Source organism: Argentina silus, assembly GCF_951799395.1.
Source record: "Argentina silus genome assembly, chromosome: 8".
Lineage (NCBI taxonomy): Eukaryota > Metazoa > Chordata > Actinopteri > Argentiniformes > Argentinidae > Argentina > Argentina silus.
In genome coordinates, this window is record NC_139662.1 from 5,666,367 (window position 1) to 5,691,737 (window position 25,371).

At 39.8% G+C, this 25,371-nt stretch overlaps 1 long non-coding RNA gene across 1 annotated transcript in view; it reads left to right on the forward strand.

Moving 5' to 3' along the window:
- Window positions 1–9,362: 9,362 nt before the first annotated feature.
- LOC310808485 overlaps window positions 9,363–25,371 on the forward strand; it is a 33,498-nt gene continuing 17,489 nt past the window's right edge. Inside the window, exon 1 of the long non-coding RNA XR_014554361.1 lies at window positions 9,363–9,938. This is a non-coding gene — a long non-coding RNA (uncharacterized lncRNA). The remainder of the gene's footprint in view (window positions 9,939–25,371) is intronic.

Genomic DNA, 25,371 nt, shown 5'->3' on the forward strand with positions numbered 1-25,371 from the left:
AATCTCTCAGCCGTTTCATGACAGGAAGAGAGTGAAGGTGGAGAGGTGCCGAAGAAATTGACAACAACTGCAAACATTGGGTCTCACACTCTGTTTTGCTCCAGTGTGCAATAAAATACATAGTGTTGTTTGTTTCACACCTATGGTACTATAGCTCATAGAATTCTATTGCTATGTTATAACTAGGCTGTGTTTTACGCATTAGGTATCCACTGGGAGAGAATGTGTGTAGCTTTAAACTGCTTTGAACTGTGAAGATCTCTTTGTATTCTGTGACTTAAGGATTACAGGGCAGCCGCAGGCACAGACAGGAGAGGGATCATCTGTGAATCATCTGCGTATGCATCATATTGCCTGCATAATGCTATTGCATACATCACAAAACAACAATCATTTCATGGAAATGTATTTAACCTTTCAATGCAAGATACGTTTTGCTTTTTTGTCTTGCTGGGTGGGAAAAAACATTCATACCGTAGTGATTATATGTGTATGCACATGATATGTTAATAGACATACATTGTTATGGAGGACAATGTCATAAAGGCTCAGTCAGTGATAATTGTTCAAAGTATGCCTTGGAGTGGGGGCGGGGGGGGGGGGGGTAATTGACATATATGATGAACCGATTAATGGACCACTCACCACTCAAAGTTTATGAAATAAAACCCTATGTTTTTGATGTTGAAGTACCCTCCCATGGATGAGCAAAACTGGAAAGGAATGGCAAAAATTTGCACAAATGGGTTGTAATAAGATTCCACAGGGATGGGCTTTAGTGCTTGACCATGACCATTTTAGAGCTTGAGTGGTTTCAATAGTTTCTCTTCTCTCACTGTCGGTACTGGGTATTTTAATATACTGATGAACTTGGATTAAATTGTACATGATATCACAGTGGAATTTCTTTTGATGTTTTCAAGGCAGGATTCATTGTCTCATGTCAGATAGCGCAACTCTGTGAGCTTCAATAAAATACTTTTGAGGTTTGAAATAATGTTTTATGAATTTAGAATTAAAGTTATTTTACTTGATCATTTCTCATGACCACTCTTTTCTCTTGACAAACACTAACTGCTTCAAAGAAACTCATGACCCCTCCAGACATAAGCAAAATATATATTTGAAATGGTTTCAAATATTTGAACAAATTGAGGTGCTTGGTTTAGCTTGCCTTGCATGTAGTCTTCTGAGACTATTCCAGTGCTACTATTGTGCCTGACATATTCTTCAAATATTTTTTACATAAGAATTTCTTTAAAAATGTAAGCATTTTTCCCAGGCCTGGACCCCTAAAACATATACTTTGTTTCACACTTTGTTGCAGATCTGAAAGAAGACTGGATAGATGTACATACTATCAGTACTGGTTGACTTAATTCCATATTGCGTTCATTTATTCAGCCCAAACAGATCTACAAGGGAGAGTCAACAAGGGCATGACGAAAGGGAGCATGTTTTCAGAATGGACTTAAGCCCAGGAGATGTTGTCTATCACTAAAGGCCAAAGGTGCCACACTCAGTCCCTCAGGTTAATATCTAGCATATTTAGATAAAATACACAATTTAGAATGCTGCCCAAAGCAAGACCCTCCATTTTGCATGTTCCTATACATTTCTCTTGTTTTCTCCCCACAGGAACTGGATAGAAGCCAGGAAAGGCATCATCCTTCAGCCCAGATAAAGATCAAGCATGCTTCATTTAATCAGGCGATGGAACATGAGAAGCAAATGCATCATTTTACCACCATGACAAAGACTTCATAGAATTTGGACTGATGAGCATGTCTTGAAGTAAAAGCATATAGTTTAGTTTAGTTTAGTTTAGTTTAGTTTAGTTTAGTTTAGTTTAGTTTAGTTTAGTTTAGTTTAGTTTAGTTTAGTTTAGTTCAGGTTAGTTTTGTTTATTCACAAAGATAACGAAATGACAGTACAGGGAAGAAATTGATTTAAAAAAGTGCATGTGCAGATGAAGTAGGAAACCAAACGTAGATTAAAACCTCATGATAATTTAAAACAAAGACATACTGTAAGCTATTTAATTTGTGATAAAACAACAACAACAACAACAACAACAAAAACAACAAAACTACAAGTAGGACAGGAACACAATAACTTAATTTCTTCAATAGTCGACCAACATGAAACATGACAAAATAATGAAACTAAAGACTATACATTTCTAAAACGCTTTGTTTCTTGTTATATATTTTTAACATATTTCAGCTTTCTCTTAAAGATAGCCAGAGAGGGTGAGATGTCTACCAGGTGTGAGTCACCTCAATGCTAACCCATGAAGGTATGACTGAGATGTGCTGTGGATTATTTCACTGTCTAGTTGGGTAAGAATGAATTGGGGAAACACCTATCCCGGAATCTGACCTTGTAAATGAAAATGTATATTTGTAGAATATTGATCTCAAAAACAGTCAAAAGTTGAAGTTTATGAAACAAAAATGCAGATGGTTCGCTGGGCTTCAGAAAAAAAGTAACTAGTCCGATAAACTTTTACTGTAGTAAATGGAGTTTATGGATATATGTGGGATAAATACTGGCCCATACAACATTGCAGTAAGTAATGTATGGATACATTAAACTGTAATATACAGTTAATGAAAGAAAGACTTTAATATAAATGCATAGATTTTCCTTACAGATATTTTTCTTCCATTATAACACATTTCATAACTTGTTACACACAAAGTCAATTTCTTCTTTCCAACAATGTTTTTCATCAAAGAATCTGGTGGATAAGATAAGATAAGATACAATTTATTTTACTCTCAATAAAGAGTTTAACTTCCTCCTAGCAATACTTTATCCTTCCTGCAAATACAATGTTATTAGATAACTTGACATTTAACAAAAATTATATTAATTAGAACAATTTTTAATAAGCAAGGACACTGTTGTTTGCTTCACTGAAGGGTTTTTAAATGTGTGTGGGAAAGAACAAGATTTGTGTCAGCTGCAAATAGAATAGGTTAGTTATAGTTATTGATACCACAGCAAGATCATTAATATAAATACAATATAATAATGGACCAAGAATGGATCCTTGAGGTACTCCACATGGTATGATAGCTCCATTCAACTTTAGCAAACCTTTAGCAAAGACATATTGCTCGATGTCATTAACATAATTACAGAGCCAGTTTCAGTCAGAGGTATCAATTGAGCGGGAGGGGGTCAGTGGAGCGGGAGGGGGTCAGTGGGGCGGGAGGGGGTCGGTTGAACTTATAGCTTATAGCTTGCATGAAGAAGCTGTTCTGGAACCTGTTGGTCCAGGTCTAGATACTCTGGTACCATTTGCCAGATGGTAACAGAGAGAACAGGGCATGGCTGGGGTGGCTGCGGTCCTTGATCATCTTCCCGGCCTTTCTCTTGCACCTCCCGGAGTAGATGTCCTGTATGGCTGGGAGCTCACGGCCTGTAATGAACAGGGCCATTTTCACTGCCCTCTGCAGAGCCTTGTGGCCGAGGGCAGTGCAGCTGCGTACCAGGCGGTTATACAACCGGACAGGATACTCTCTATGGTGTACCTGTAGAAGTTTGTGAGGATCTGGGGGGCCATGCCGAATTTCCTCAGCCGCTGACACACTGTCTTGATCACTGTATGGGTGTGGTGTGACCATGTTATGTCCTCAGTGATGTGGACACAGAGGAACTTGTAGCTGCTGACTCTTTCCACTGCAGCCCCACCGATGTGGATAGGGGCGTGCCCCATCCCCTGCTTTCTCCTAAAGTCCATGATCAGCTCCTTAGTTTTGCCGATGTTGAGGGCGAGATTATTATCTTGGAACTCATACTATATCTATATATCATTTCGAAAGAATCTTTTAATAGTTCACAGTATCAAAAGCTTAAGAAAGATCAAGAAAATGCCTATGGCAAATTCATTACTGTCTAAAGCAGTGGAAATCTTGTCTAAAAGGGCTATGTATGATGAGTATATTTTATTGACAACATGATGGTGCACATATAAGATATTATTTGTGTTTAAATGTCGGAGAATTCTTTTACATATCAGTTTTTCGTTTTTAAAAAATACATTTGAATTGGACGATAGTTAAACTTGGGTCATTTGACTTAAATAGATGGATGACTGTGGCAACTTTTAGATCTTTGGGTCAACACCAGTTTCTAGGAAAGCCGCAAAAATATAGGTTAGGGGTTCAATGATAGAAGATCTTACGTCTTTCACAAGAGAAGCACTAACTTCATAATGTCCTGCTGCCGACATTTTAAGATTCTCTATGATATTCTCTCTACAGCAATTTAACTTTTTGGTATCAGGATTTTTCCAAGAAAAACACACACATTTACAAATAATTAATTTAACTTACTGGTAATATCAAAAGGATCCGTAAAGGATATTTCCCCATCAGAGAAGCTTGACAGAAATTCTGCAGAAGCCTTCTTCCTTTGCAGCAACTGATTTATAGTTTTCATGTAGCTTTGATATAATTTGATGACTCCCTAAATGTATCACTAAATAACGTATTTGTTGCTGCTCTAATGAGATGACTTAATTTGTTTTTATATGATTCATTAAGGTCAAGGGTGTTGCACTTAATAGATATCTTGAATCAAATGGGTGACATTTGTGAATAACAATCAACGTCTGAATTTTACGTTTTTAAGATTTTCAGTCAATCAATTAGTTACAGTGTGAATTTAGAATCTGCAATGTAGTCAAATGGCCGTAAAAGTTAAAAAATACTTTTAAATAAAATTTACAAAAATGGCATGAGACTACTGTATTCTGTAATGGCTGTCAGTGTTCATATACTGAAGTATATCATTTTACATGGTAATTCAAATTAGCTCAGCATGTTTTCTCTCTGAATGAAATCATCCATGATTTCGGCCACTCCAAAGTGCTCTTAATTGCTTGACTGAAAGGGGCATGATTGGATGTTCTGCTTTCTTTATATAAAAATGAATCATCATTCCACTGTTTAGATATAGTATACTGTCTCCTCATGCAAAATATGCCAGTTCTTTACCAGGTACTGCTGATCATATGAGCTGCACTTTTATGCTGGCATATACAGAAAACATGAATGTTGAGTAGTTCCATCACAGTATGAAAAATGAAACACTGAAATTAGAAGTGGATAACTGCCATTGAATATTGTCGGGTAAAAGTCAATCCAAAAAGTCTATATGTCAGCCAGATCCAGAAAAGTGAACATATAGCTCAGTTGGCTTCCTTATTGTGGTGTGCTAAAGTTGATATCTTAATTTGTGAAAACGTTTAATTCAGCTTCAGATTGGTAATACACACTCCCCAATGAGGGCTGGAACACTATAGGCAATTAGAAGAGTCTCTTGAATTTCCTTGAAATGGAGTGGTAAATGAAACGTGGTTGGACTGACAAATCTGGTCGTTTTTCAAAGGGCTCCTCTGTCTCTCTCTAGTTCATCTTGCATGCAGAGAGGCAGGTACTGCACTTCTGCTTTACCAAATCAAGAGTAAATGCATATTCGTAGTAGGGTGATTTGCCTAATTTTGTTTGAGGGCAGTTCTCAAGGGCAAGGTAGTAATAAATAAAGGGCATAATGAAATGACTTAATCCCGGCAATTTTCATGAATGTTATGTAATTCACAGATCATTTTCTGTTTAACTTATTGCTCCTTTTTCTGGAGTATTACACAATGTATCAGGGAGGAAAACCCCATATATAATACTGGATACAATCCGGTCTTAAAGGACCAGCAGCTTAAACTCCTATAGTATATCAACATCTGCAAAGGAACATGGGAGCTGTTGTTGACCTCTGTAGTTTGTAGGTCATGACCTTCTTGTGATTCTATGGGCACATGAGATCCAATGGAAGACAGTCAGAAAAGGGGAAAGGTACCTGCAGATATCATGGCTTAGATCAGTGGTTCCAAACATGGGTCGCGGCAAAGATTTCAGATTTTCATTGCAACCAGAATGTTGCCTCACTTAGGACTTATGATTGGTTCACATGCCCTTGTAGATGATACAAGGTCATGCATGACCTTTTTAATCAGGGTCAAAGGTCAGTTGCTCTGCTGTTCCCAAGATTCCTTCAGGTGATACCTGTAGACATTAAATTAAGCTCAATTCCACCTGAACTGGAGAAAGAAGCCCTTTGAAACTCAGATCGATAATATATAAGATAGCCCATTGGAGCTTTTGTTGACACCCCTGCACCAACGTTTGAAAACCTTTGGTTTTCGTCAGTACACTTGATTTGTATTTATCTAACCTTTTATTTATCCAGATCTTACTTCAGAACAGCTTCGGCCCAAAAATTGTTGATAGATATTCTGTGTCTCTCACCAATGTTATGTACTCTATGTTTTCTATAAATGTTCAGATGAGCTTGTTACTCAATAGCCATTGGAGGGGACAGGCCTTGATAAGTACGTACTGTATATAGACCCCCAGTGGAACATTTTGTTAAGAGAAGACTGAAATGTTCTTGGAATGTGCGGTTTAGTACTTGAAAAGACATTCAGAGTAGCATGATGTTGCCACTCACAAATTGATCTGTGAGGGATGAAATCACAATGTTCTTGTGTATCCTATAGATTTGACACCAAACATATAATTAAACTTAATGCATAGCTAACATGCACTGTATTTCTTCAAAACATTTAATATGATGATTCCAGTCATTCTCAGAATTCTGTAATGATGCCATTTCATTTCACATAACAACATAGATTTGAATAATTATTTTTAAATGTGTTTCAACATCAGTTCCAACAGAAAGCAGAAAGCTGATTGAGTTCTTGGTATAGGTCTTTGTATATTTTGTCCTGTAGCCTACACACAGCACATGTACACTCACCGGCCACTTTATTAGGTACACCTTGCTAGTACCGGGTTGGACCCCCTTTTGCCTTCAGAACTGCCTTAATTCTTTGTGGCATAGATTCAACAAGGTGCTGGAAACATTCCTCAGAGATTTTGATCCATATTGACACGATAGCATCATTGCTGCAGATTTGTCGGCTGCACATCCATGATGCGAATCTCCCGTTCCACCACATCCCAAAGGTGCTCTATTGAATTGAGATCTGGTGACTGTGGAGGCCATTGGAGTACAGTGAATTCATTGTCATGTTCAAGAAACCAGTTTGAGATGATGTGAGCTTTGTGATATGCCACGTTATCCTGCTGGAAGTAGCCATCAGAAGATGGGTACACTGTGGTCATAAAGGGATGGACATGGTCAGCAACAATACTCAGGTAGGCTGTGGCATTTAAACGATGCTCAATTGGTACTAAGGGGCCCAAAGTGTGCCAAGAAAATATCCCCCACACCATTAGATATTTGCGTTAACGAGCAGTTGAACAGGTGTACCTAATAAAGTGACCGGTGAGTGTATGTAGGTACTGTCTTTCATTTTTATTGATACATCTTGTGTGTGTGTATGTGTGTGTGTGTGAGAGAGACTAAGAGAGAGAGAGAGAGAGAGAGAGAGAGAGAGATCCTAAAAGGATAATATTGTGTGTGTGTGTGTGTGTGTGTGTGTGTGTGTGTGTGTGTGAGACAATGGAACATAGACTTTACTGTGATAGCAGCCTCAGATGGTCTTAGCAGTCAACCCCCTACCTCGACTTGCTTATCATTATTCATTATTCCCCCAAAAGCAGAACTGAAAGCTAAATTATCCTATCCAGCTTTCATCTTTACTTTTTTTTCCATACGCATTACATTTTATTTAGCATTAGAGTGGGTCATGTTTTTTGTCCCGCTAATTGCCATAGAACTCCAGTAATTAAAGGACAATAAAGCTTTATTTAGTTTAATTAGTTTCTCTTGTTGGTTGCTAGCCCATCAATTGTGCTTCAATAATACTGATCATTAGCATTCGGTGGGCAGTGAGGGATGCTGGGAAGGGAGCCCTACACATACAGCACTCCACATTCCATTCCCATGAAGCCATGGCACTGGGCCACGGTGTTAACCCTATGTGTGCTGGCAGTGGCAAAGCAGATCTACGCAGTCAGACTCTGACTACATCAGGGGCCTGCATGCAGGTATATATCAACTCATTTGGGGGCAAAATGTTATGCCATAGCCACCCCCATGGATAGGTTCTCCCATAGGATGAAGATTTTGCTTTTACAGAAACATTGTTGCCTAGAATGCCTAGTGTCAAGATAACATCATGTCATTCAGTTCTATTACTATGGTACTACAACAATAACTTTATTCAAATCTATAATCTGTTAATGCTGATAAAATCAACTATCAATAATAAGGATGGGTATGGAGTGATTGTATGAAATAAATCAGTATCCCTGTCAGATTTCCAATGTTTCAACAAACAATAAACATATAAAATAGGGCACATGGAATGTTCACCATTTTGCGCAGGAGTGAGTATATGGAATCTGCTGCAGACTGAGGTATGATAATAACACAATGCTGCAGAGTGTATTCTCTACTTTGCCTTGACATGATTGAAAGACAATGGTCCCATGGATAGGCCATTTCAACATCAAATGTGCATGCACATCACAGGGCAAGGGAGCGCTATCCATCAAATTCAGTGAGCTGTCAGAGGGGGCTCTCACAACCTCTCTCTACACATTTGCACTCACTTGGCCATAGATTGAGCCTGTGTGCATATTTCACACACCTTTGAGAATGCAGCGCATGCTGCACTTACTGTCAGCATATAGCCTACTGTAAAATTGCATACGGTAATTTCTATTTTGTAACAGTATCTTTATGTGTGCTTTAGAATCATTCAACTAAAAATAGTGCCATATGACATGATAGCATCTGTGAAAGTGTAAGCAGAATTGGCAAACATATTATAAAAATAACTTTAATGTTCAAATAATCATAATAAATAACATTCATTCTATTGTTATTCATACCAGTAACATATAAAACACCTTAATCACTTAATCATTGAATATGTTCTTACAAATGGAAAGCGACATGTGCAGGTTTTGCAACTGCCCATGTCCTAGAAGTACGCCTACACTCGGTGTAGCCTATATGCGTAAGGGTTTTTACACACTGCTTTTAAATCATTTGCATATGTGTGATGTGCTCAATGTGTATGGTTAACTTATAAAGCATAAAAAGCATAACAACCATGCTGACTATACAATGTTTCTACCCTCTCTCCCCCCTTCCATTTAGGGTTGGCACAATTACCCAAATGAAACCTTGGGAAGCACTGATAGAGGCAGTGTGCGCTTTACAATGCACAGCCCTGCACACTACTACATTTCCAGCTAATCAGAATCGCGCAGTTGCAGAAAGGAGAGCGGTTGCCAAGGCAGCCAACAATCTCCCCTCCCCCTTTTCCCTCCATTCCTCTTTTCCGTTTATTATCAGCAGAGGTCGCATGGCATATGGGGAAGAACAGTCCAACCCCTTCTCTGTCCTGGAACCAATGCAAGAATATGCACCTCCGTGACAAAGCCTATGGAGTATGAGAACAGCGGGAAACAGAAGCGATATTCAATGGGCTTGTTTGATGCTTTTATAGAAACCAAATAAGTAAGGGGAGAAGCTTATTTTTTTTCTGGAAGAACGGAATAGTTATACTGACACGTGCATACTTCAGTTATTTTTGTTTTGTTGAGTGATAACTGTTTTGATTTTCAATAGTAGCTGTCTTGCAACCGAAAAAAGGACTGCGCATCACCAAGACGAGTTGGTGCTGAAGTTCGACCGCGAACGGATGTGAGGGAAAAGTGCGCTGAAAAACTCTACCCCCTCCTTTTCCTTTCTCTCCTTCTTTCTTTTTTGTTTGGTTAAACAATAGCTTGAGTCAAAGACACTGAAACTGATTTCATGCCGTCAGTCTTGCAGACCCTGAGATGGACGTGAGATTTTATCCTGCGCCCCCGTCAAGTGTGGGTTCATGTTCTTTGCCGACTGATCCAAGTTGTCTGAGCTCGTTGGACTATTACCACTCGAACAAGGTAAATACAAAACTGATGACCTCTTGCGTTTGTGCCTTAAATGAGTGCACATTATTTTCTCACCTGCCTCCGATTCCCGTCTAGCAGCATGCAACGTTTACGCAATGCACGTGCATGGAATGTGTGGTTTAATAACTGAAACTGGATACTTGTGTTTCCATCAACGCGCATCTGATCCGTTTTGAACTAGTCTCTCATCAACCCACACTACGACAGCCCAAGTTTTTCACCCAACAAGTAATAACTTGTTTTTTAGTGTCACATGACATGTCTACAGTATTGTATGCTATTTATGCAATGTCCAATACAATTTACGAATAAAGCATGCATGAAACAATTGTAAATAGGCCTAGGGCTACTATCTCCGGCATCATATTGGGAAAATCCAGATGAGGATGAAGTTCACTTTTCTCATTGTTACTAGTCTTATGTTTTAGCACCATATGGACAGCTCTCGCGCTGAAAGTGTCCCACCCGATATTATGTTGGATTAAACGGCTGCATGGAGTACCCCTCATCTCACACATAATATCTTTGCATCATGATTCTGAATCGAAAACACGATGTCCCACTGTGAGTTGAATGTTACATGGATTTCTGCCAGTAAGCAATTATGTTGTATTAATTGAGAAAGCACAGAGACAGACCAGTGAAGGCTACGCATATTTTTTACTCTCATTTTTGGCACCCCACTGCTTTCTGACCTGTGCTGACTTTTCACGGACAAGTGCGCAGGTGGAATAGTCTAGGACTATTAGAGAATATGAATTTGAAGACATTCATATGAAGACATTGACTTGAAGACATTCATTAACAAAAATGATAAACGTCTGAGATAAAATAAGAACTACTCCCAGACAGTTGAGTTCAGATAAATATATATATATATATTGTAAATAACTGCAAACTACTGAACATCATAACATTGTCTGCTAGTCATATCACCCATAGATATACATAGGCCTACTATCTAAGATATACTATCTCTCTCTCTCTCTCTCTCTCTATATATATATATATATATATATATATATATATATATATATATATACCATTATTGTTGGTATTTTCCAAATATCCAGCATTGGGTATGATACTGTTGAATCTCAGGGTACAGCTGCTGTCTTGTCCTTTGGATGATTATGTTGGACACAGGTTTCACCTGACTGATTTCCATCACAACAACAGTGAACAACAATGTAGCCTAAACCTACTGTTTTATTCTGCTATGTGGGCAATGGAAAATCTTTGCAACTGAAAAGTTGAAGGATGGTACAATCATAATCATAATTTATGGTAATGGAAGAAATGGTCTCTTTGAGCGTTGGTAAGAGGTTATAGTTCAGCTACATTCCTGCAAATGAGAGAGAGAATAGGGGAAAGTCACCAGTCAGATATCTCTGCATTGAGCCATATCCACTATATCCAAATCATGTAAATCTGTGCATTGAAAATGCATTTAGAGATAATAATAATAATAATAACATTCAAGCCATATTGAGTGCCAGCTTATGTAAAATGCAACATATACAATTACCCAGGCTCTATCTATCTACCTTTTGTAGGTCAAAAGAAGAAAGATTATTCTAAGGATCACTATATGTAGCCTATATGATATCATATATTATCTAAAAACAAACAAAGCCATTAGACTTTATATGATCCTGCTGGGACCATATACACTGACAAATGTATACACTCACTACAATGTAAGTCGCTTTGGATAAAAGCATCAGCTAAATGGCATATATTATTATATTATTATATATTACTTGATCAGAGTGGTGTGATATAGAAATAATAGTTGTGTGTAGTTCCTTCAATTCCAGGTACACATTTGAAATATTAGAACATATAATCATGAAAATAATTCATGAGATAAAGCTTCAGGGTTGGAGAGGTCCCTCTCAGGGCGAGATTGCAGCCATCACACATGTAATACTAACTACCTTAATGGCATTGCAAATGAGACTAAGACCATTGGGATCATCTGGTCTCATGTTAACAAGGTGCACTAGGTCAGTTTCTTATCCTCAAACAGTTTTCAAACTGGCTGCGGCATCAGAGTTGCATCTGATCTCTAATGTAGGCCATATCTATGCATCAGATCTCTGCATAGCTAATCTTCTTGGACGGGCTCAGTTCCTCAGGAATTCTTACCAACCTTAAGCTACAGTATGGGTCTCCTTTCAATGTACACTATTTTTTACAATTAGACATTTGGCTGCGTGGTCTTGCACAAGGAATACGTCAGTGTATGATTGGCTTAGAGATGGGGTGATTTCAATAAAAAGAAGTCCCAGTAAGGTGGTTTTCTGACTGCACTCTGACCCCCCTGAATATCCTCGAGCCAAATCTCTGAAAGTAGGAGAGATTAGTCCTCTCTTGTTTATCAACATCCCTCTAAAAAGCATTTACAGCTTGAGAAAATGTTTTCCCTTTTTTATCACCTCTTGAATTAACAATGTTTATTTTTAGCGCTCTTGAATTAACTATTATCTTGAGTCTCTAATCTGACTTTAATTGTAAAACATGATAAAACATTTGCTGGCATTTTAAAAGGGTGTATTTACTTGCAAACATTTTGTGCTCCTCTGTAATCTAGTGCATATTTCCTAACCCTCAAGCCCACATGAGGTCACAAACCTTGTTACAGTAATTAGCAGGCTTACGTGACTTTCAGAGAATGCAAGGATTCTACCAGGGTTTTAGCATTTTTCAATATATCTGCTCATATTGTAATGGCTGCTCTTATACAGTATTTCTATTGTCATGTTTGTTTCCAATCGCAGCAACTTTGTTATAACTCAAGGTAATACCTTGACTACCATGAATCTATTACCTTATCCACTGTGTGGCTTTATCAATGACCTTATGATTCGACTCAACTACCTATTGGCACTGTCCATTATTGGTTAAAATGTTTTTTTAAGAGAAAATATTAACCTTTTTTCAGATTTCACTTATACCCCGATAGTTTATTGCATATTGATTTCTCTATAACGTCTTAAAGATCCCATAGCTAGCCACTTGAGTTGGGTGAGATGAATCCTGCTCATTTGATGGCAAATGGTATTCATCTTAAATTCCTGTGAAATTACCATGGAAAAGGTTGAAGGATGTGGAATTGCTATAGAGTTGAGATACTGTACAAGTGCTCAGAAACCTAGCTTCTCTTAAGACTTTTCACACATGCTCATGAATAACCCCATGTCTTCAATAATACTCTCTTTCTCTTTCTCTCTCTCTCTTTCTCTCTCACTCTCTCTCACTCTCTCGTTCTGTGGTGCTCCCGCAGCCCTGAAATAACATCAAACGTTGCAATTACAGCAATGTTTGTGCTACTTTGGAAATACAGTATGAAACAGTGCCACGTTTCAGTGGTCTATACCTTTTTGCTTGCAGAACACTTTGCTTGTCGATAGCTCAGAGTAGGGCTGTGTTTGGCCTTCTGTGGCCCCACCCAGCTCATATATTTTCAGACAACTGATATCTGCCTTGCCGTGTTTGGGTCATGACTGGTGAGCTGTTTTGGCCTGAACTGGGTGGTCTTTCTTGGGTACAACAGGTAAATAGGCCTACATAGGCAGCCTATAAATGTATTCTGTCAATAAAAACACATTATCTCTTAGATAGTGTTTTTGTTGCCTCCTAATGCCATCCAGTTCATCCACTATTTTTTTCACTTTGAACAGAGGTCATACTCAATCAAAATGTGTTTTAGCATTTTAATCATACTAGCCTACTGGTGCGCCAGAATCAGCATGTTATGTTCATAAGGAGTGCATCTGAGATTAAACTCTATCAAACAATTCAGATACTTTTTCTAATATCTTCAGTTCTTCCAGATATTTAAAGCCTATTTTATGGGGCCGCCCGTGCAAAGGAAACACTCACAGTAATGCAAGCTACTGTATGTTTTCATGTCCTAGGGCGAGTAATGTTGTAGCTATTAGCTAATGACAAACTCTGGTATGTGGTGGAGAGTGAGTCAAATGGGTTGAAGTAATCAGTGGTCCAGGGAGCATACGGACAGTATGTGCTCACTCTGATCTCAGCCATTCAGCGGTTTTGCTGACTATTGAATCACAATCACAATTGCTTTTCTAGCCCTGTGAAGAGGAAGGCTGTGCATACCACAGTATGGGCTTATGACACAAAGAGCAGAGAAGGAAAAACACACAGTGAATCATATTCTCATAGGACATTTTTAATGGGAATTCCTACCATATGAAATCATTTCAATAAATGTGAAATTGGGTCTGACTGACATAGGCCATGTCAAGGAGCCTGCACATGGGGCAGGTATTTTGCACAGGAGACCTATGTTATCGAATATCTGTGATTGTCATTGTGAAATAGTTGAAGCTGAGAAATGGTCTATGGCCCCATTTTGCTTGAGCAGACCATTTTGCTTGATTTTTATGGTGCTTTGTCTTAAACAATGTTTTTGAGGAACAAGTGAGAGGTAAACAGTGTACGAACGTATTGCACACCATAAAATGGCTAGCTGCCATATTCAAAACTCCCATTAGATTATGTCCCATCCTATCTAATTGAAATATTCTGGTTATTTGGGACAACTTTGCTCACTGTTTTGCTCAAGCAAAATGGAGCCCTAAGTGTGTGAGAGTGAAAGAGATGGATAGTAAGAAAGAGAGACTGGCACGAGAGAGATCCATATACAGTATGAGAGAGAGAGAGAGAGAGAGAGAGAGAGAGAGAGAGAGAGAGAGAGAGAGAGAGAGAGAGAGAGAGAGAGAGAGAGAGAGAGAGAGAGAGAGAGAGGGAGAGAGAGGGAGAGAGAGGGAGAGGGAGAGAGAGGGAGAGAGAGGGAGAGAGAGGGAGAGAGAGGGGAAGGGATACCCATGCGTTAATTAGTGGGCCTGGCAGCCAGAGTTTGCCTGTTTGTGGGAGAGTAGTCTCTTCCTCAGAACGTCTGTTGCCATAATTAAGAGCAGTCTGCCTGCTCCAGTAAGACTGCATTAGTCAGAATAGGCCTCCCATGGGGCGAATCCACTGCACTCTCTTTCTACCTGCAGAAAAACAAAGGAGCCGTGCCAGGCAGCACCTGCTGCGGAGTAGGCCCCTGGGTGTTGTATTAAGTGTTGATTATGTTTGTTAATGGTAACAAGTGCTAAGAAGTCAAAAGCGCAGGTTGTTAAAATGGATGTGCTAATAACAGATAACATCCATCAACATTGGTACAACTTCTTGTTCTAGGACAAGCACACAAGGATGAATGGAGCATTCAATGAAAGATTTTAATTGTTTTGTTGATTCACACGCAATGCTATTTCCTTTGAACCCAATTTCGATGAAAGAAAGTATGACTAATCAATGGGGTTTGAATTTGTGTTGACAATGCCCATTTACAATGGGTGTGCCATCCTTTCCAGAGTAGAGCTAACTACAGTATACTCCATGTTGCTGTGCTTCACCAGGAGCATTCCAGCTCAGCTCTGATCATGACTCGAAAGACAGGCATTTATTATTGTTTCAGTGCACTTAATTTTTTTTCAAATCTAATTTAGATTGACAGGTCAAGACAAAAAAGTGACTTGTCACAATTTACCTTTTTTTTCTCAACCTCATGGTATTGTCAGACCTTCCAGGTATCATGTAGTATTTCAAAATAAGGTTAGTGAACGTAGGAGAACTTGAGGGGAAGTACACAGTACTGCTGTTGGTGTCTGTTAGACCCCTCCCCTTTTGGTAGCAAACAGTAGCAAATAATAGGAAGGAGAGAATTAATGGGGAGGAATGCAGCCAGGGTCAGGGCTGTATGTATGGAACAGGCTGTGAGCTGGACAAACATTCCCAGTTGTCTCAACTTCCTGAGGTATGTCCTGTGCAAACAGTACAGGCCATGACGAGGTCCTCTGCATGCTTTAAGGCTCTCTCTCCCCAGTTGCTTTTTTGAATATCCCTCACAAACATTATCAGACTAGTGTCAATGCCATGTTCACCCTATGGCTCGAAGGGATAGTACCACTGCCAACAAATACGCTCGATCGATGATCCGCCTACCAATGAAAACAAACAGTTGTAGATGGGGGGAGCCAGTCTAGCCATCCAATGGGTCAAGTAAATGATCAAATCTACTTATGAGTGATAAACCCTGTCTTTTATGTAGCCTTACAATTATTCTGTTGCAAAAAGATGGTTTTGTATCACCCTTGAAGATTCAACCCATCATTTAAGTGTGTTGCAACTAATGGGTACTGTTCATTATAGATTCACTTGTATTCATTTTTATTATTATAACCTTTATTTGTCCAGGTTAGTCTCAGTGAGATAATATTGCAATATGCAAGTGAGAGAGCAGCAGCAAATACGATCCATTGTAAATGCAATCAATCATCATAACATAAAATGTATGTGTTGTCTCTTTCAGAAATCCATAGGCTCTATTGATCCTGACTGAAATAGGTGTCCAGTGGGAATTGGTTGACTGGGATGCACTGTAGTATTGCCTCTCTCTCTTCCACAAGCCGTGAATTTTGCCTTGTCCCCAGTCTGTCAGGAATGTGTGATTATTGTGTGTGACATATTTAGCTAGCAGATATAATTGCCTCTGCGAGGTGATGATAGCCCGCGTCCAATCCAGTCACTGGAGATGGGCGCCCGCAGCGCCACAGAGAGATCCAATCTGCGGCTCATTCTTCCTCATTGAGAGCTAATGATGAGATTCATTCATTCACAATGGGCAGAGGGAAACATTCACAGTAGCCTACGTACGGCAGGGCTGAGGCCATGTTTTCCTCTATGCAATTTTGAACTGTGGCAGTGTGGCAATAGAGAGAGAGAGTAGCCCTCTGTCTTGGTGTTGTCCGTCTGTTTAGTTTCAGCTTGGCCACAAGCCATAGTGTTGACTGATGTCGCTAAGAAAAACAAACAGAGGAAATACAGTATGATTTTGGAAACTATGACAGCAGCAACAGTGTTGTGCTCAATTTACTGTTTTTATCAATCATAACAACATCATGACAACTTAGTAAGGTTGTTAACACTGCAACACAGGAAAGAGAAACTCAAGCATATCTTTTTATAGAAACTGTTAATAACACAGTAGACAGTAGTGAAAAAACATATCCTGGGGCCGCACTTACTGGCATAACCTACATGAACAAGCCTCAGTAGTGTGCGTATGTGTGTGTGTGTGTGTGTGTCTGTGTATGTGTGTGTGTGTGTGTGTGTGCATGCGTATGTTGGGGACAGCGGGTGATAGAGAGAGAGAGAGAGACAGCAACAAAATGTTGGACAATTGCCCCTTTCAGCTTGGATCTTTAGCTAGAAATGTATAGTTTTCTGCCAGTGATCCATGTTGGACCACAAGTTTGTCCACAATTATGAAGTTAATGTGTATGTGTTGAGTCTGAATATCAATATGTCCATACATATGCTTATGTGAAGGGTCATCATTTTAAAGGTTTTCTACTTAAAGTCATGATACTCTCATTTCAATCTAAGAATAACATGCATATAGCAGTCTCGCAGTCATTAAATAGTGAAAGATGCTTGAGTTTTAACTCACGATTTTCCCTCTGTCAATCAAGTAGCCATGAAGCCTGAGTTGAAACGATTTTTGGTGGGCTTTGCTTGACCGCACAGGATTGAAAATACACTGACGACTGGCTTTGTCCTACAGTACGTATTACATACCAAAATAGCCTGCTGGTCAATTGGACGTCTTCACCCATAGCTCACTGTGGTATAAAAGCCCATGTAAAGAGAACAGTGGCTCGAGGGTGCTATGTCAGAAAGGCTAAAAATAGCTTTGAAAACACAGTAGGCATCCTATTTTAGGTAAGCTGAGATGGTATCGACGATTCACTGAAGACCTCTGATAATAAGAAAAGAGACTAGTGTAAGAATGTTTGACTTTCACATTTCATCAGAATTTTATGTTAATGTTAATTTTTGAGAGTATGGGATACACTTCACTTCCTTGTTGGCCTCTTGTACCTGATGCTGTAGTCAGGCCCTCTCTATGAAACGAAGGGACAGGGTATGGTTCTTGCTGTAAGCAGGAGAAAATGTTTGTGGTCCAACAGGTAATGTACAATAATATCAAGTGAAACTCCGCAGAGCCAACAGAACAGGGACAGTCATGTTTTATTAAGCATGATAACTTTGGCTAATCTCAGGCTCAGGTTACCCAGTGCTTTGTGGGTAATTAGAGATCATGTTGTACGCCTGGCTCGCTGAAAAATTGCACCCCTCCCTAATCCCCTCCCATCCGCCTTTACTCTCTCTACTTCCCTCCCTCGTTCATTGAACCGCATGCTACAGTACTCATAAGCTGGCACCCTGTCGAGGGCCAAAAACAAACAAACGAGCAAACAAATAAACAAACATGACAGCGTTTCAGAGGGTAGTGATTACAATGAGCCATGTGAGTAGGTTGCAATAAGATATCTGCAGAATTGCTTACATGCCCCAAAATTCAATGAAAGGAAGTAGCACACGAACACTTTGTGGTTTAGCTTCGTGGAACTTGTTCGATGGGTGACTAATGACTTTTGGCAAGTGCCCAGGGTTTACTCTTACCTAAACAATGCCACTTGATACAGAGCAGCGTGCCCTTGGTTTTCACACAGAATTTCAGACGTTCACTGTTTGACTACTTACCTAAAACGCTTACTTGTCATTTATGTCCCATACAATGGAAATACTCAACTGACAGCCAGTCAACAACAACAACATTCTGCCTCCTTTGTTCTGCCGAATTTTGCCATTAGCTAACCAATTACTATATTGGTCATAGTCACCTACTGTATGTTTGACAGTCTTAACTAACTACTATGACTAATAGTACATTAGTCATAATGTACCGTACATAATGTACATAATACATTGTACATAATGTACTAATGTAATTAGTCAACACTACCCCACATTCCAAGCAAACATAGAGGAGTAATGCATTATATATACAGTCATTTATGAATGAGTTGTGGGCCTTGCTATTTTTCTTTTCTCTCAAATGAGACTAGTCATGTTTTTGGGCATAGGGGGGCAGTTCATTCACGTGTCATGTTGGAAATGATGGTGAGATCTCCCAGGTTGGCCAATTAGGAGTGTACACATATCAGACAAACCATGGAACCCTGCAGAACCACACGCAGTGTCTTTATGGTGCTAATGCACTCATACCCCCATAGTGCTGCGGGGCATTTCAGAATGTCATGGGACATGGAGTCATGTGACTGCTTTCTTTTAGAGATAAGATTTATTGAGTGTTACACAACCTATAGGCTTAATGAATGCTATACTGTATAGTTGTGCTTTCTTTGCAGTATGTTTGTATGATAAATAAATTCTCTCTCTTTTGTTCTATAAATGTGAATGCTCTGTTTTTATTTCTTTCTCTCTCTGTGTAATTGTAGTTGCCACACTTTCCTTTCAAAGGCTAAGAGTAGATCTATCGACTGTACCTGTTCTGACTCTTGACATCATTGTGGGTTACATTATATTATGCAGGTTTTGTTCAAGACATACTCACTACAGTACATGTTCTGAACAAGGGAATGCACATCAGAACACATTCCATTTTTAACCACCTGTGTATAATGCATTATAAATGCATTTATGTAGTGGCTTGTGTCACATCATAATGCATTACTGGTGCTACCTATAATATAACCTTGTTGTTCCCTACCCCAAGCAGTGAGAAGACCCTTGATGATACAGGGTTGCCAGGTATTCCCGGTGTGATTCAGCACAGGGCCATTGTGTGAGTTTCAGAAGAGACTGTAATTAAGTCATCTCAAAGCCTCGCAGAGCACTGAGCTGAGACCAATCTGCCGCTAATTGTCCTGAGTTTTAATTTCTAATAGAATAAGGGCCGGAGGGAATGCCGCTTAATGAGGTGCAGTCAGTGTGTAGTGTGTGTGTGTGTGTGTGTGTGTGTGTGTGTGTGTGTGTGTGTGTGTGTGTGTGTGTGTGTGTGTGTGTGTGTGTGTCTTGGGTCTGTATTTCACTGTTCTGTGCTCTCATCCATGCTAGAGCCCCTGTGAATTTAAAAAATAACACTGACTTCGGATCAGAATTAAAAGACAACCGTTACGCTTTCATCATCAATTCATCATCCTTTTAAATTGGAGCCCTGGAGGTTTTCATTTGTATCCAAAATAATGAAACTTGGACCTGAATTTGGAAGTCACAGAGGAAGTCACAGAGACTCTTGACTATTTTGTTGCATGTTATGTTCTAGCACCGGTAGTATCATTGATGGACAGATAAAAACAGAACAGTAGATGTCTGGCCTGGATAAAACTGAGTTGCTCTCTAATGAAAGCTTTCCATGTGTTATTAGGCATTATTTGATGTTTAGTTATGTTAGTTATCTAAGTGTAGTGCTTTTCACCTGTGTAGAGTAACTCCTGTGCTGTAGCCACATGGGTACAGAATGAGCCCCGCCTGCCTTAGTAATTGAATGGTTGGGGAAACCCTTCTAAAAGTGTTTTTGCCTCTGGCGTTGTAGTGTTATTATATAGAAACCATGCCTGTAGATTCTAACATTGAATGTGTTTACATGGCCTTGGGAGTGTTTGTCTGATGATTAAGATTCCAGACATTTCGACATCGAAACAAATCAGTTTTGACTTGTGTGGGCAAATAAACTTTCAAAAAGACATGTTACAGCTGTGCAAAATATGCCCTGACGGTTTTTACTGATATTTTGTTTCTAAAGCAATGAACACATAGGCAGGAAGCGACAGTAAAAACTACTGTATAAACATCCAACTGTTCATTAATACTAACCAGTTTGCCCACATAAGGTCCTGTAGCCTTTGTTTATTAGTTTCTGTCTTGTTTTTAAAGGCTATTGCATACAACATGATCAGATCATTGCATACGTTCTTCTAAAACAACAATAGTATCTGAGTCAGTTGATAAAAAACCATTGAGATCCTTGTGTCAAAAACCATTGAGTGTCATATCTCCTCATGAAGCCTAACACAAAATAAATCCTCTGCTAAGTTTGTTCCGCACTGAATTAATTCTTCAACAAAGACGAGTGGACGAACTGTCATTTTACTGTACGCTTTGAGTTGCTTTTGCAACTGGCTCAAGGCCCTTCCTCTTATTGTTTCAATATGTCAAAGCATTGTTTGAATGAGGTCACCCATTACCGATTTGGCCCTGGGCCAGGTTGACTTCAGCTGATTTAATTGAATCTACAACATGACTCAAACTCAAACAAGCAGAGATTGCTCCACCATGACAGTCTCATTACTCCACATTAGGGGCTCATTTCAGAATGCATTGTGACTTTGCGCTTGACAAACATTGAAAAGAGACAAAATGAAATAAGTGAGCTAGCTTCTGAGAAATACTAAGACATTGCTGAACAGTCAACAGTCAGATGTGGAAACATTTTGGAAAAAAGAGGCTTGTGTTGGTTTGTACAAGTTGGAAGTGCTTATATCTCTGGAAGTATAAAGGGAAGATTGATTGGTATCTGGGTGAATCCTTAGTTCATATTATGGAATGGCATTGACAGTCGCTTCTTCAGTAAAATGGAATATCTGACAATGTGTTATGTATGAATATACTGTAACTTGCCTTGAGATGTTATGTGAATAAAACCTCAAAGTTGAGACTTCACTGTCTCAAACACAAGTGAAGGATGAGGCCATTTCCACAGATCCATAAACTATTGTATTGATGTATGATATCGTCTAGAAAGTACTTTCTGATATTTCCTCCACAACATTTCTCTGCAAAGCTCTACATAGAGGGGGCATTTCTGTGATTGTCCGCCTCGACAAATTTCTCAATTAACCACACATTCTTTGAAAGCCATCGTCGGCTTAGGGAAATGTATGGTTGGCTCAAACTGCCAGTGCCTCCCCTCCACAATAGGAAAGGAAATGTTGAGACTGCGAGGGCTGCAGAGAGGAGATAGGGCAGTGTTTGCTCAGGGCTAGATATCGGGCACAAAAACAAACATGACTGCCCTTAATGAGCCTGTTTGCCTGCCAAAGGTAAAGACAGCTGCTCTCTCTCACCACAATGGAACAGTCTTAACCGTGCCACAGAGCACAGTTGAACACACTCAACGTCCCCATAGTAACGTTCACCTTCTATGTACATTAGGGGGACTCATGAAGTCTTCCAGAGACATAGAAGTCAGTTATATGTAAATGGTGAGGCTACAAGTCCTGACTTCTGACTTGAAATTGCTTGAACGAGAATGAGTAATAGCTAAATGACTGTTATGCAAGTCGAGTTGAAAGAAGAGTGGAAACTTTCTCTAAAGTTAGTGAGTGAGACTTGAGAAACATTTTTTAGAGCATGATATGTTTGATATGACTGGGTAATGACTAACAAAGATACACACAGGCTTGCAGCTTTGGTTTGTCTGTCATACTGTATTTGTCTTGCCATCACTGTGTATACAGTACACTCGAGTGTCAGAAAATTCAGGTCATTTTCCTTTCAAAAACCAAATGTGACTTTTTGAAAATGTCCTTAATGCATAGGAATCTAAGCAAAGTGGGGGGTATTGAAACGTTGAAAGCACTTTCCTCGCTTACGAGAAAATTAATACACTTTCCCTGTACCTGTCTGGCTGAATCAGCACTGACAAGTTTAGGCTCTCTGGGGCTATATTTAGCAATAGTTTTGCAGGGTCGAGCGTATGAGAGGACTGGAAAAGCACTGTGTAGAGAGTAAGACAACAAGCAACTGCAAGTCGCAGCCGCTTTTCATATATGTATTGGTGATTGAATTAAGAATGTCCTTAATCTCAATTGAACCTTTTTTAAAACATTTTTTAATTTTTAAAATGTTTTTTGTTCATTTTAAAATGTTTTATTCAAGATAATTACCTTTTATGTTGAAAGTTGCAGGAGAAAGCTAGCTATGCTGTTCGTCTGTTTTACCTATGTTGATGGACTCTTTGCCTTAGTCAAGGATCTGTTGGTATTTTCCAGAAACATATACATATTATCACATATTTCTTAATATGCATTATTAAGAGTAGGTCAAAATGTCCCCAACCACACATTTTACACCACAATAAGGTTACGTGGTGTGAGTGGTTGGCTGTGCTGACTGTCTTTGGCCTAGTTCCTCACATGAGCCACAATGGTGACACACTTATCATGCAAGAGTTTCACATGTGGGCGCATTTCTTTGGCTGGGACTGCTGCGGCAGCAATGCGAGGGCACTATTGAGGACATTTGATCGTTATCTGCTGAACTTTTTACTCCACAGTAAAACATGTTAGGAAGTAATATGTTTGATTTAACTGACTTAACTAATGCCTGTGGTGGCTTTGTGTACAATTATTTTGTGTCCTCATATATCTGCATTTACAGTATTGCACGTATTGGAACTGAAAGTTCACAATACTGTATGTCTGGTTTACTCTAATCTATACACACTTCCCCTATGTACTGGCAGGGGCATTCTCCTATCTGATAAAAATCACAATTACTGAGATTGAACTGTTCAAAGACTCCCAAGACGCATGGGGAAATGTCTGAACACATCAGACATGTCGGACCTATATGGTTAGTAGCATTGGGGATGTCCATTTCAGGAATCAATTCAGCTTGTCTTATTATTTAATTATTATTCAATGGAAGGTTTTGCGCGTTTTGGCATTGGATGTGTCCCTTATTATTTGAGATTGATAAAGTAAATTAATTAATCCATTTTAGCCCTCAAATTGTAGCCTACACTCTCACCACATACGGGGAATGGTGTCGTGTTGTTTTGTCTACTCTTGCACATTGTTTACATTTTAAACACTGATGTCAAAGATGTTTAAGGTTAAAAGTGCACTAATCAGAGATTATTAGTTAATAGCCTTGGCTGGTTGTTGATTGAGAAATAAAGCCCAATAAAAAGGGCAATTAGCGTAATAGGATTCGGAATGTAATGGCAGAATTAAATGCCTGTGACAGACACACAATAGGCCTCCTCCCTCACTGCCACAGACTGACTCGCTTATTAGAATTAATCTTCCCTGATTAAAAATGCAAATGGCTCAAAGTCATTGACGAGTTTACATGTTTTTATAACGTTTAACTGATTTAATTACATGGAAAATGAAATGGGGACGTGTGATTGAATTTTTTCTCTCCTGCCGAATGCCACATTGAAATGAATATTTATTCTCTCTCTTGCCAGGAAGAGAAGGTAATGAGATTATTCCTCTCTCAGGGAAACTGATGGCATGGTCTAGAGAACTAAGGCACGCAACGATTTAAAGAGGGCTTCACGTCGACAAAACTAGGGGTTACAAATGTAACCTAGGTTCTCTGAAGGAGATGAGGGAGACCCATCACTGTGAGATATGCACTCTGTGTACCTATTTGCTGAAACCCTATTTAATCATACCTGTACAGGCTGAGGACGCTTGTAGGCACGTAGCCTGGCCCAGTGCCCAGCCTGTATAGCGTGCTCATTTATTCTGCGAACCACTCATCACGTGCTCAGTGCGAAAGGGTCAATGAGGGGTATCCCTCATCTCCTTCAGAGAACCTAGGTTACATAGGTAACCCCTAGTTCTCTTTCAGTCGACTCGGTTCCACCCCACACTATGGGATCCTTGCAAAATGTCACGATTGCCTGGTCCAAACAGAAACCCTTACGGATACACAGATGTACCCTAGCTACATCACACAGTCTCCCAACCAGCACTTGGGACAGTCTGGGCCACAGAGGGATTGGTCATATCCAGGCTGTAAAACCTTTGAAAGGTATGTGGAGAAGCCCAGCTGGCTGCAGCACATATCTCTGAGACAGGGACACCCTTGAACAACACCCAACCTGTGGGTGCAGGGTGCCTGGACGCCCAAAGGGGGCTGCAATCCCCGACAATTGTAAGCCTCAACAATGGCCTCCACAATCCAATGAAAGGGGCGTAGTGTAGACACAGCTCTTCCCATGGCAGGGTTTGCAAAGCAGATGAACAAGTTATCACAGACCCTTAATGACGCCGTCCTGGCCGTGTAAACATGCAGAGCATGTACCGGACAGAGGGTGTTCATATGCTCCTGCTCCGGAGAGGAGACGATTGGGGAATGTAAAGGGAGCACAACAACAGCTTGGTTGCGGTACACCATGGAGATGACTTTTGGAACGAATGCTGCGTTATGGTGTAACACAACCTTAGTGTCGCCAGGGGCAAGCTGGGTACATGTAGGATGGACCGTTAGCGGGCGCAAGTCAGTCACGCGCTTGGCCGTGGCCATGGCTACGCGTAACAGTGCAGTCTTGACAACATCTTTGCATCAACAGTCTGAAGAGGTTTGAAGCTGTCACTAGTGAGCGCCTCAAGAACCAGAGACAGGTCGCAGGAGGGGACACACTGTCTGGTGACCAAACGAAGACAGTGTACTTCCTTCACAAAATCACAAGGGGGTGCACCCCAGGAGCTGTCCCAGCTTCTACACTACATGGTACGCT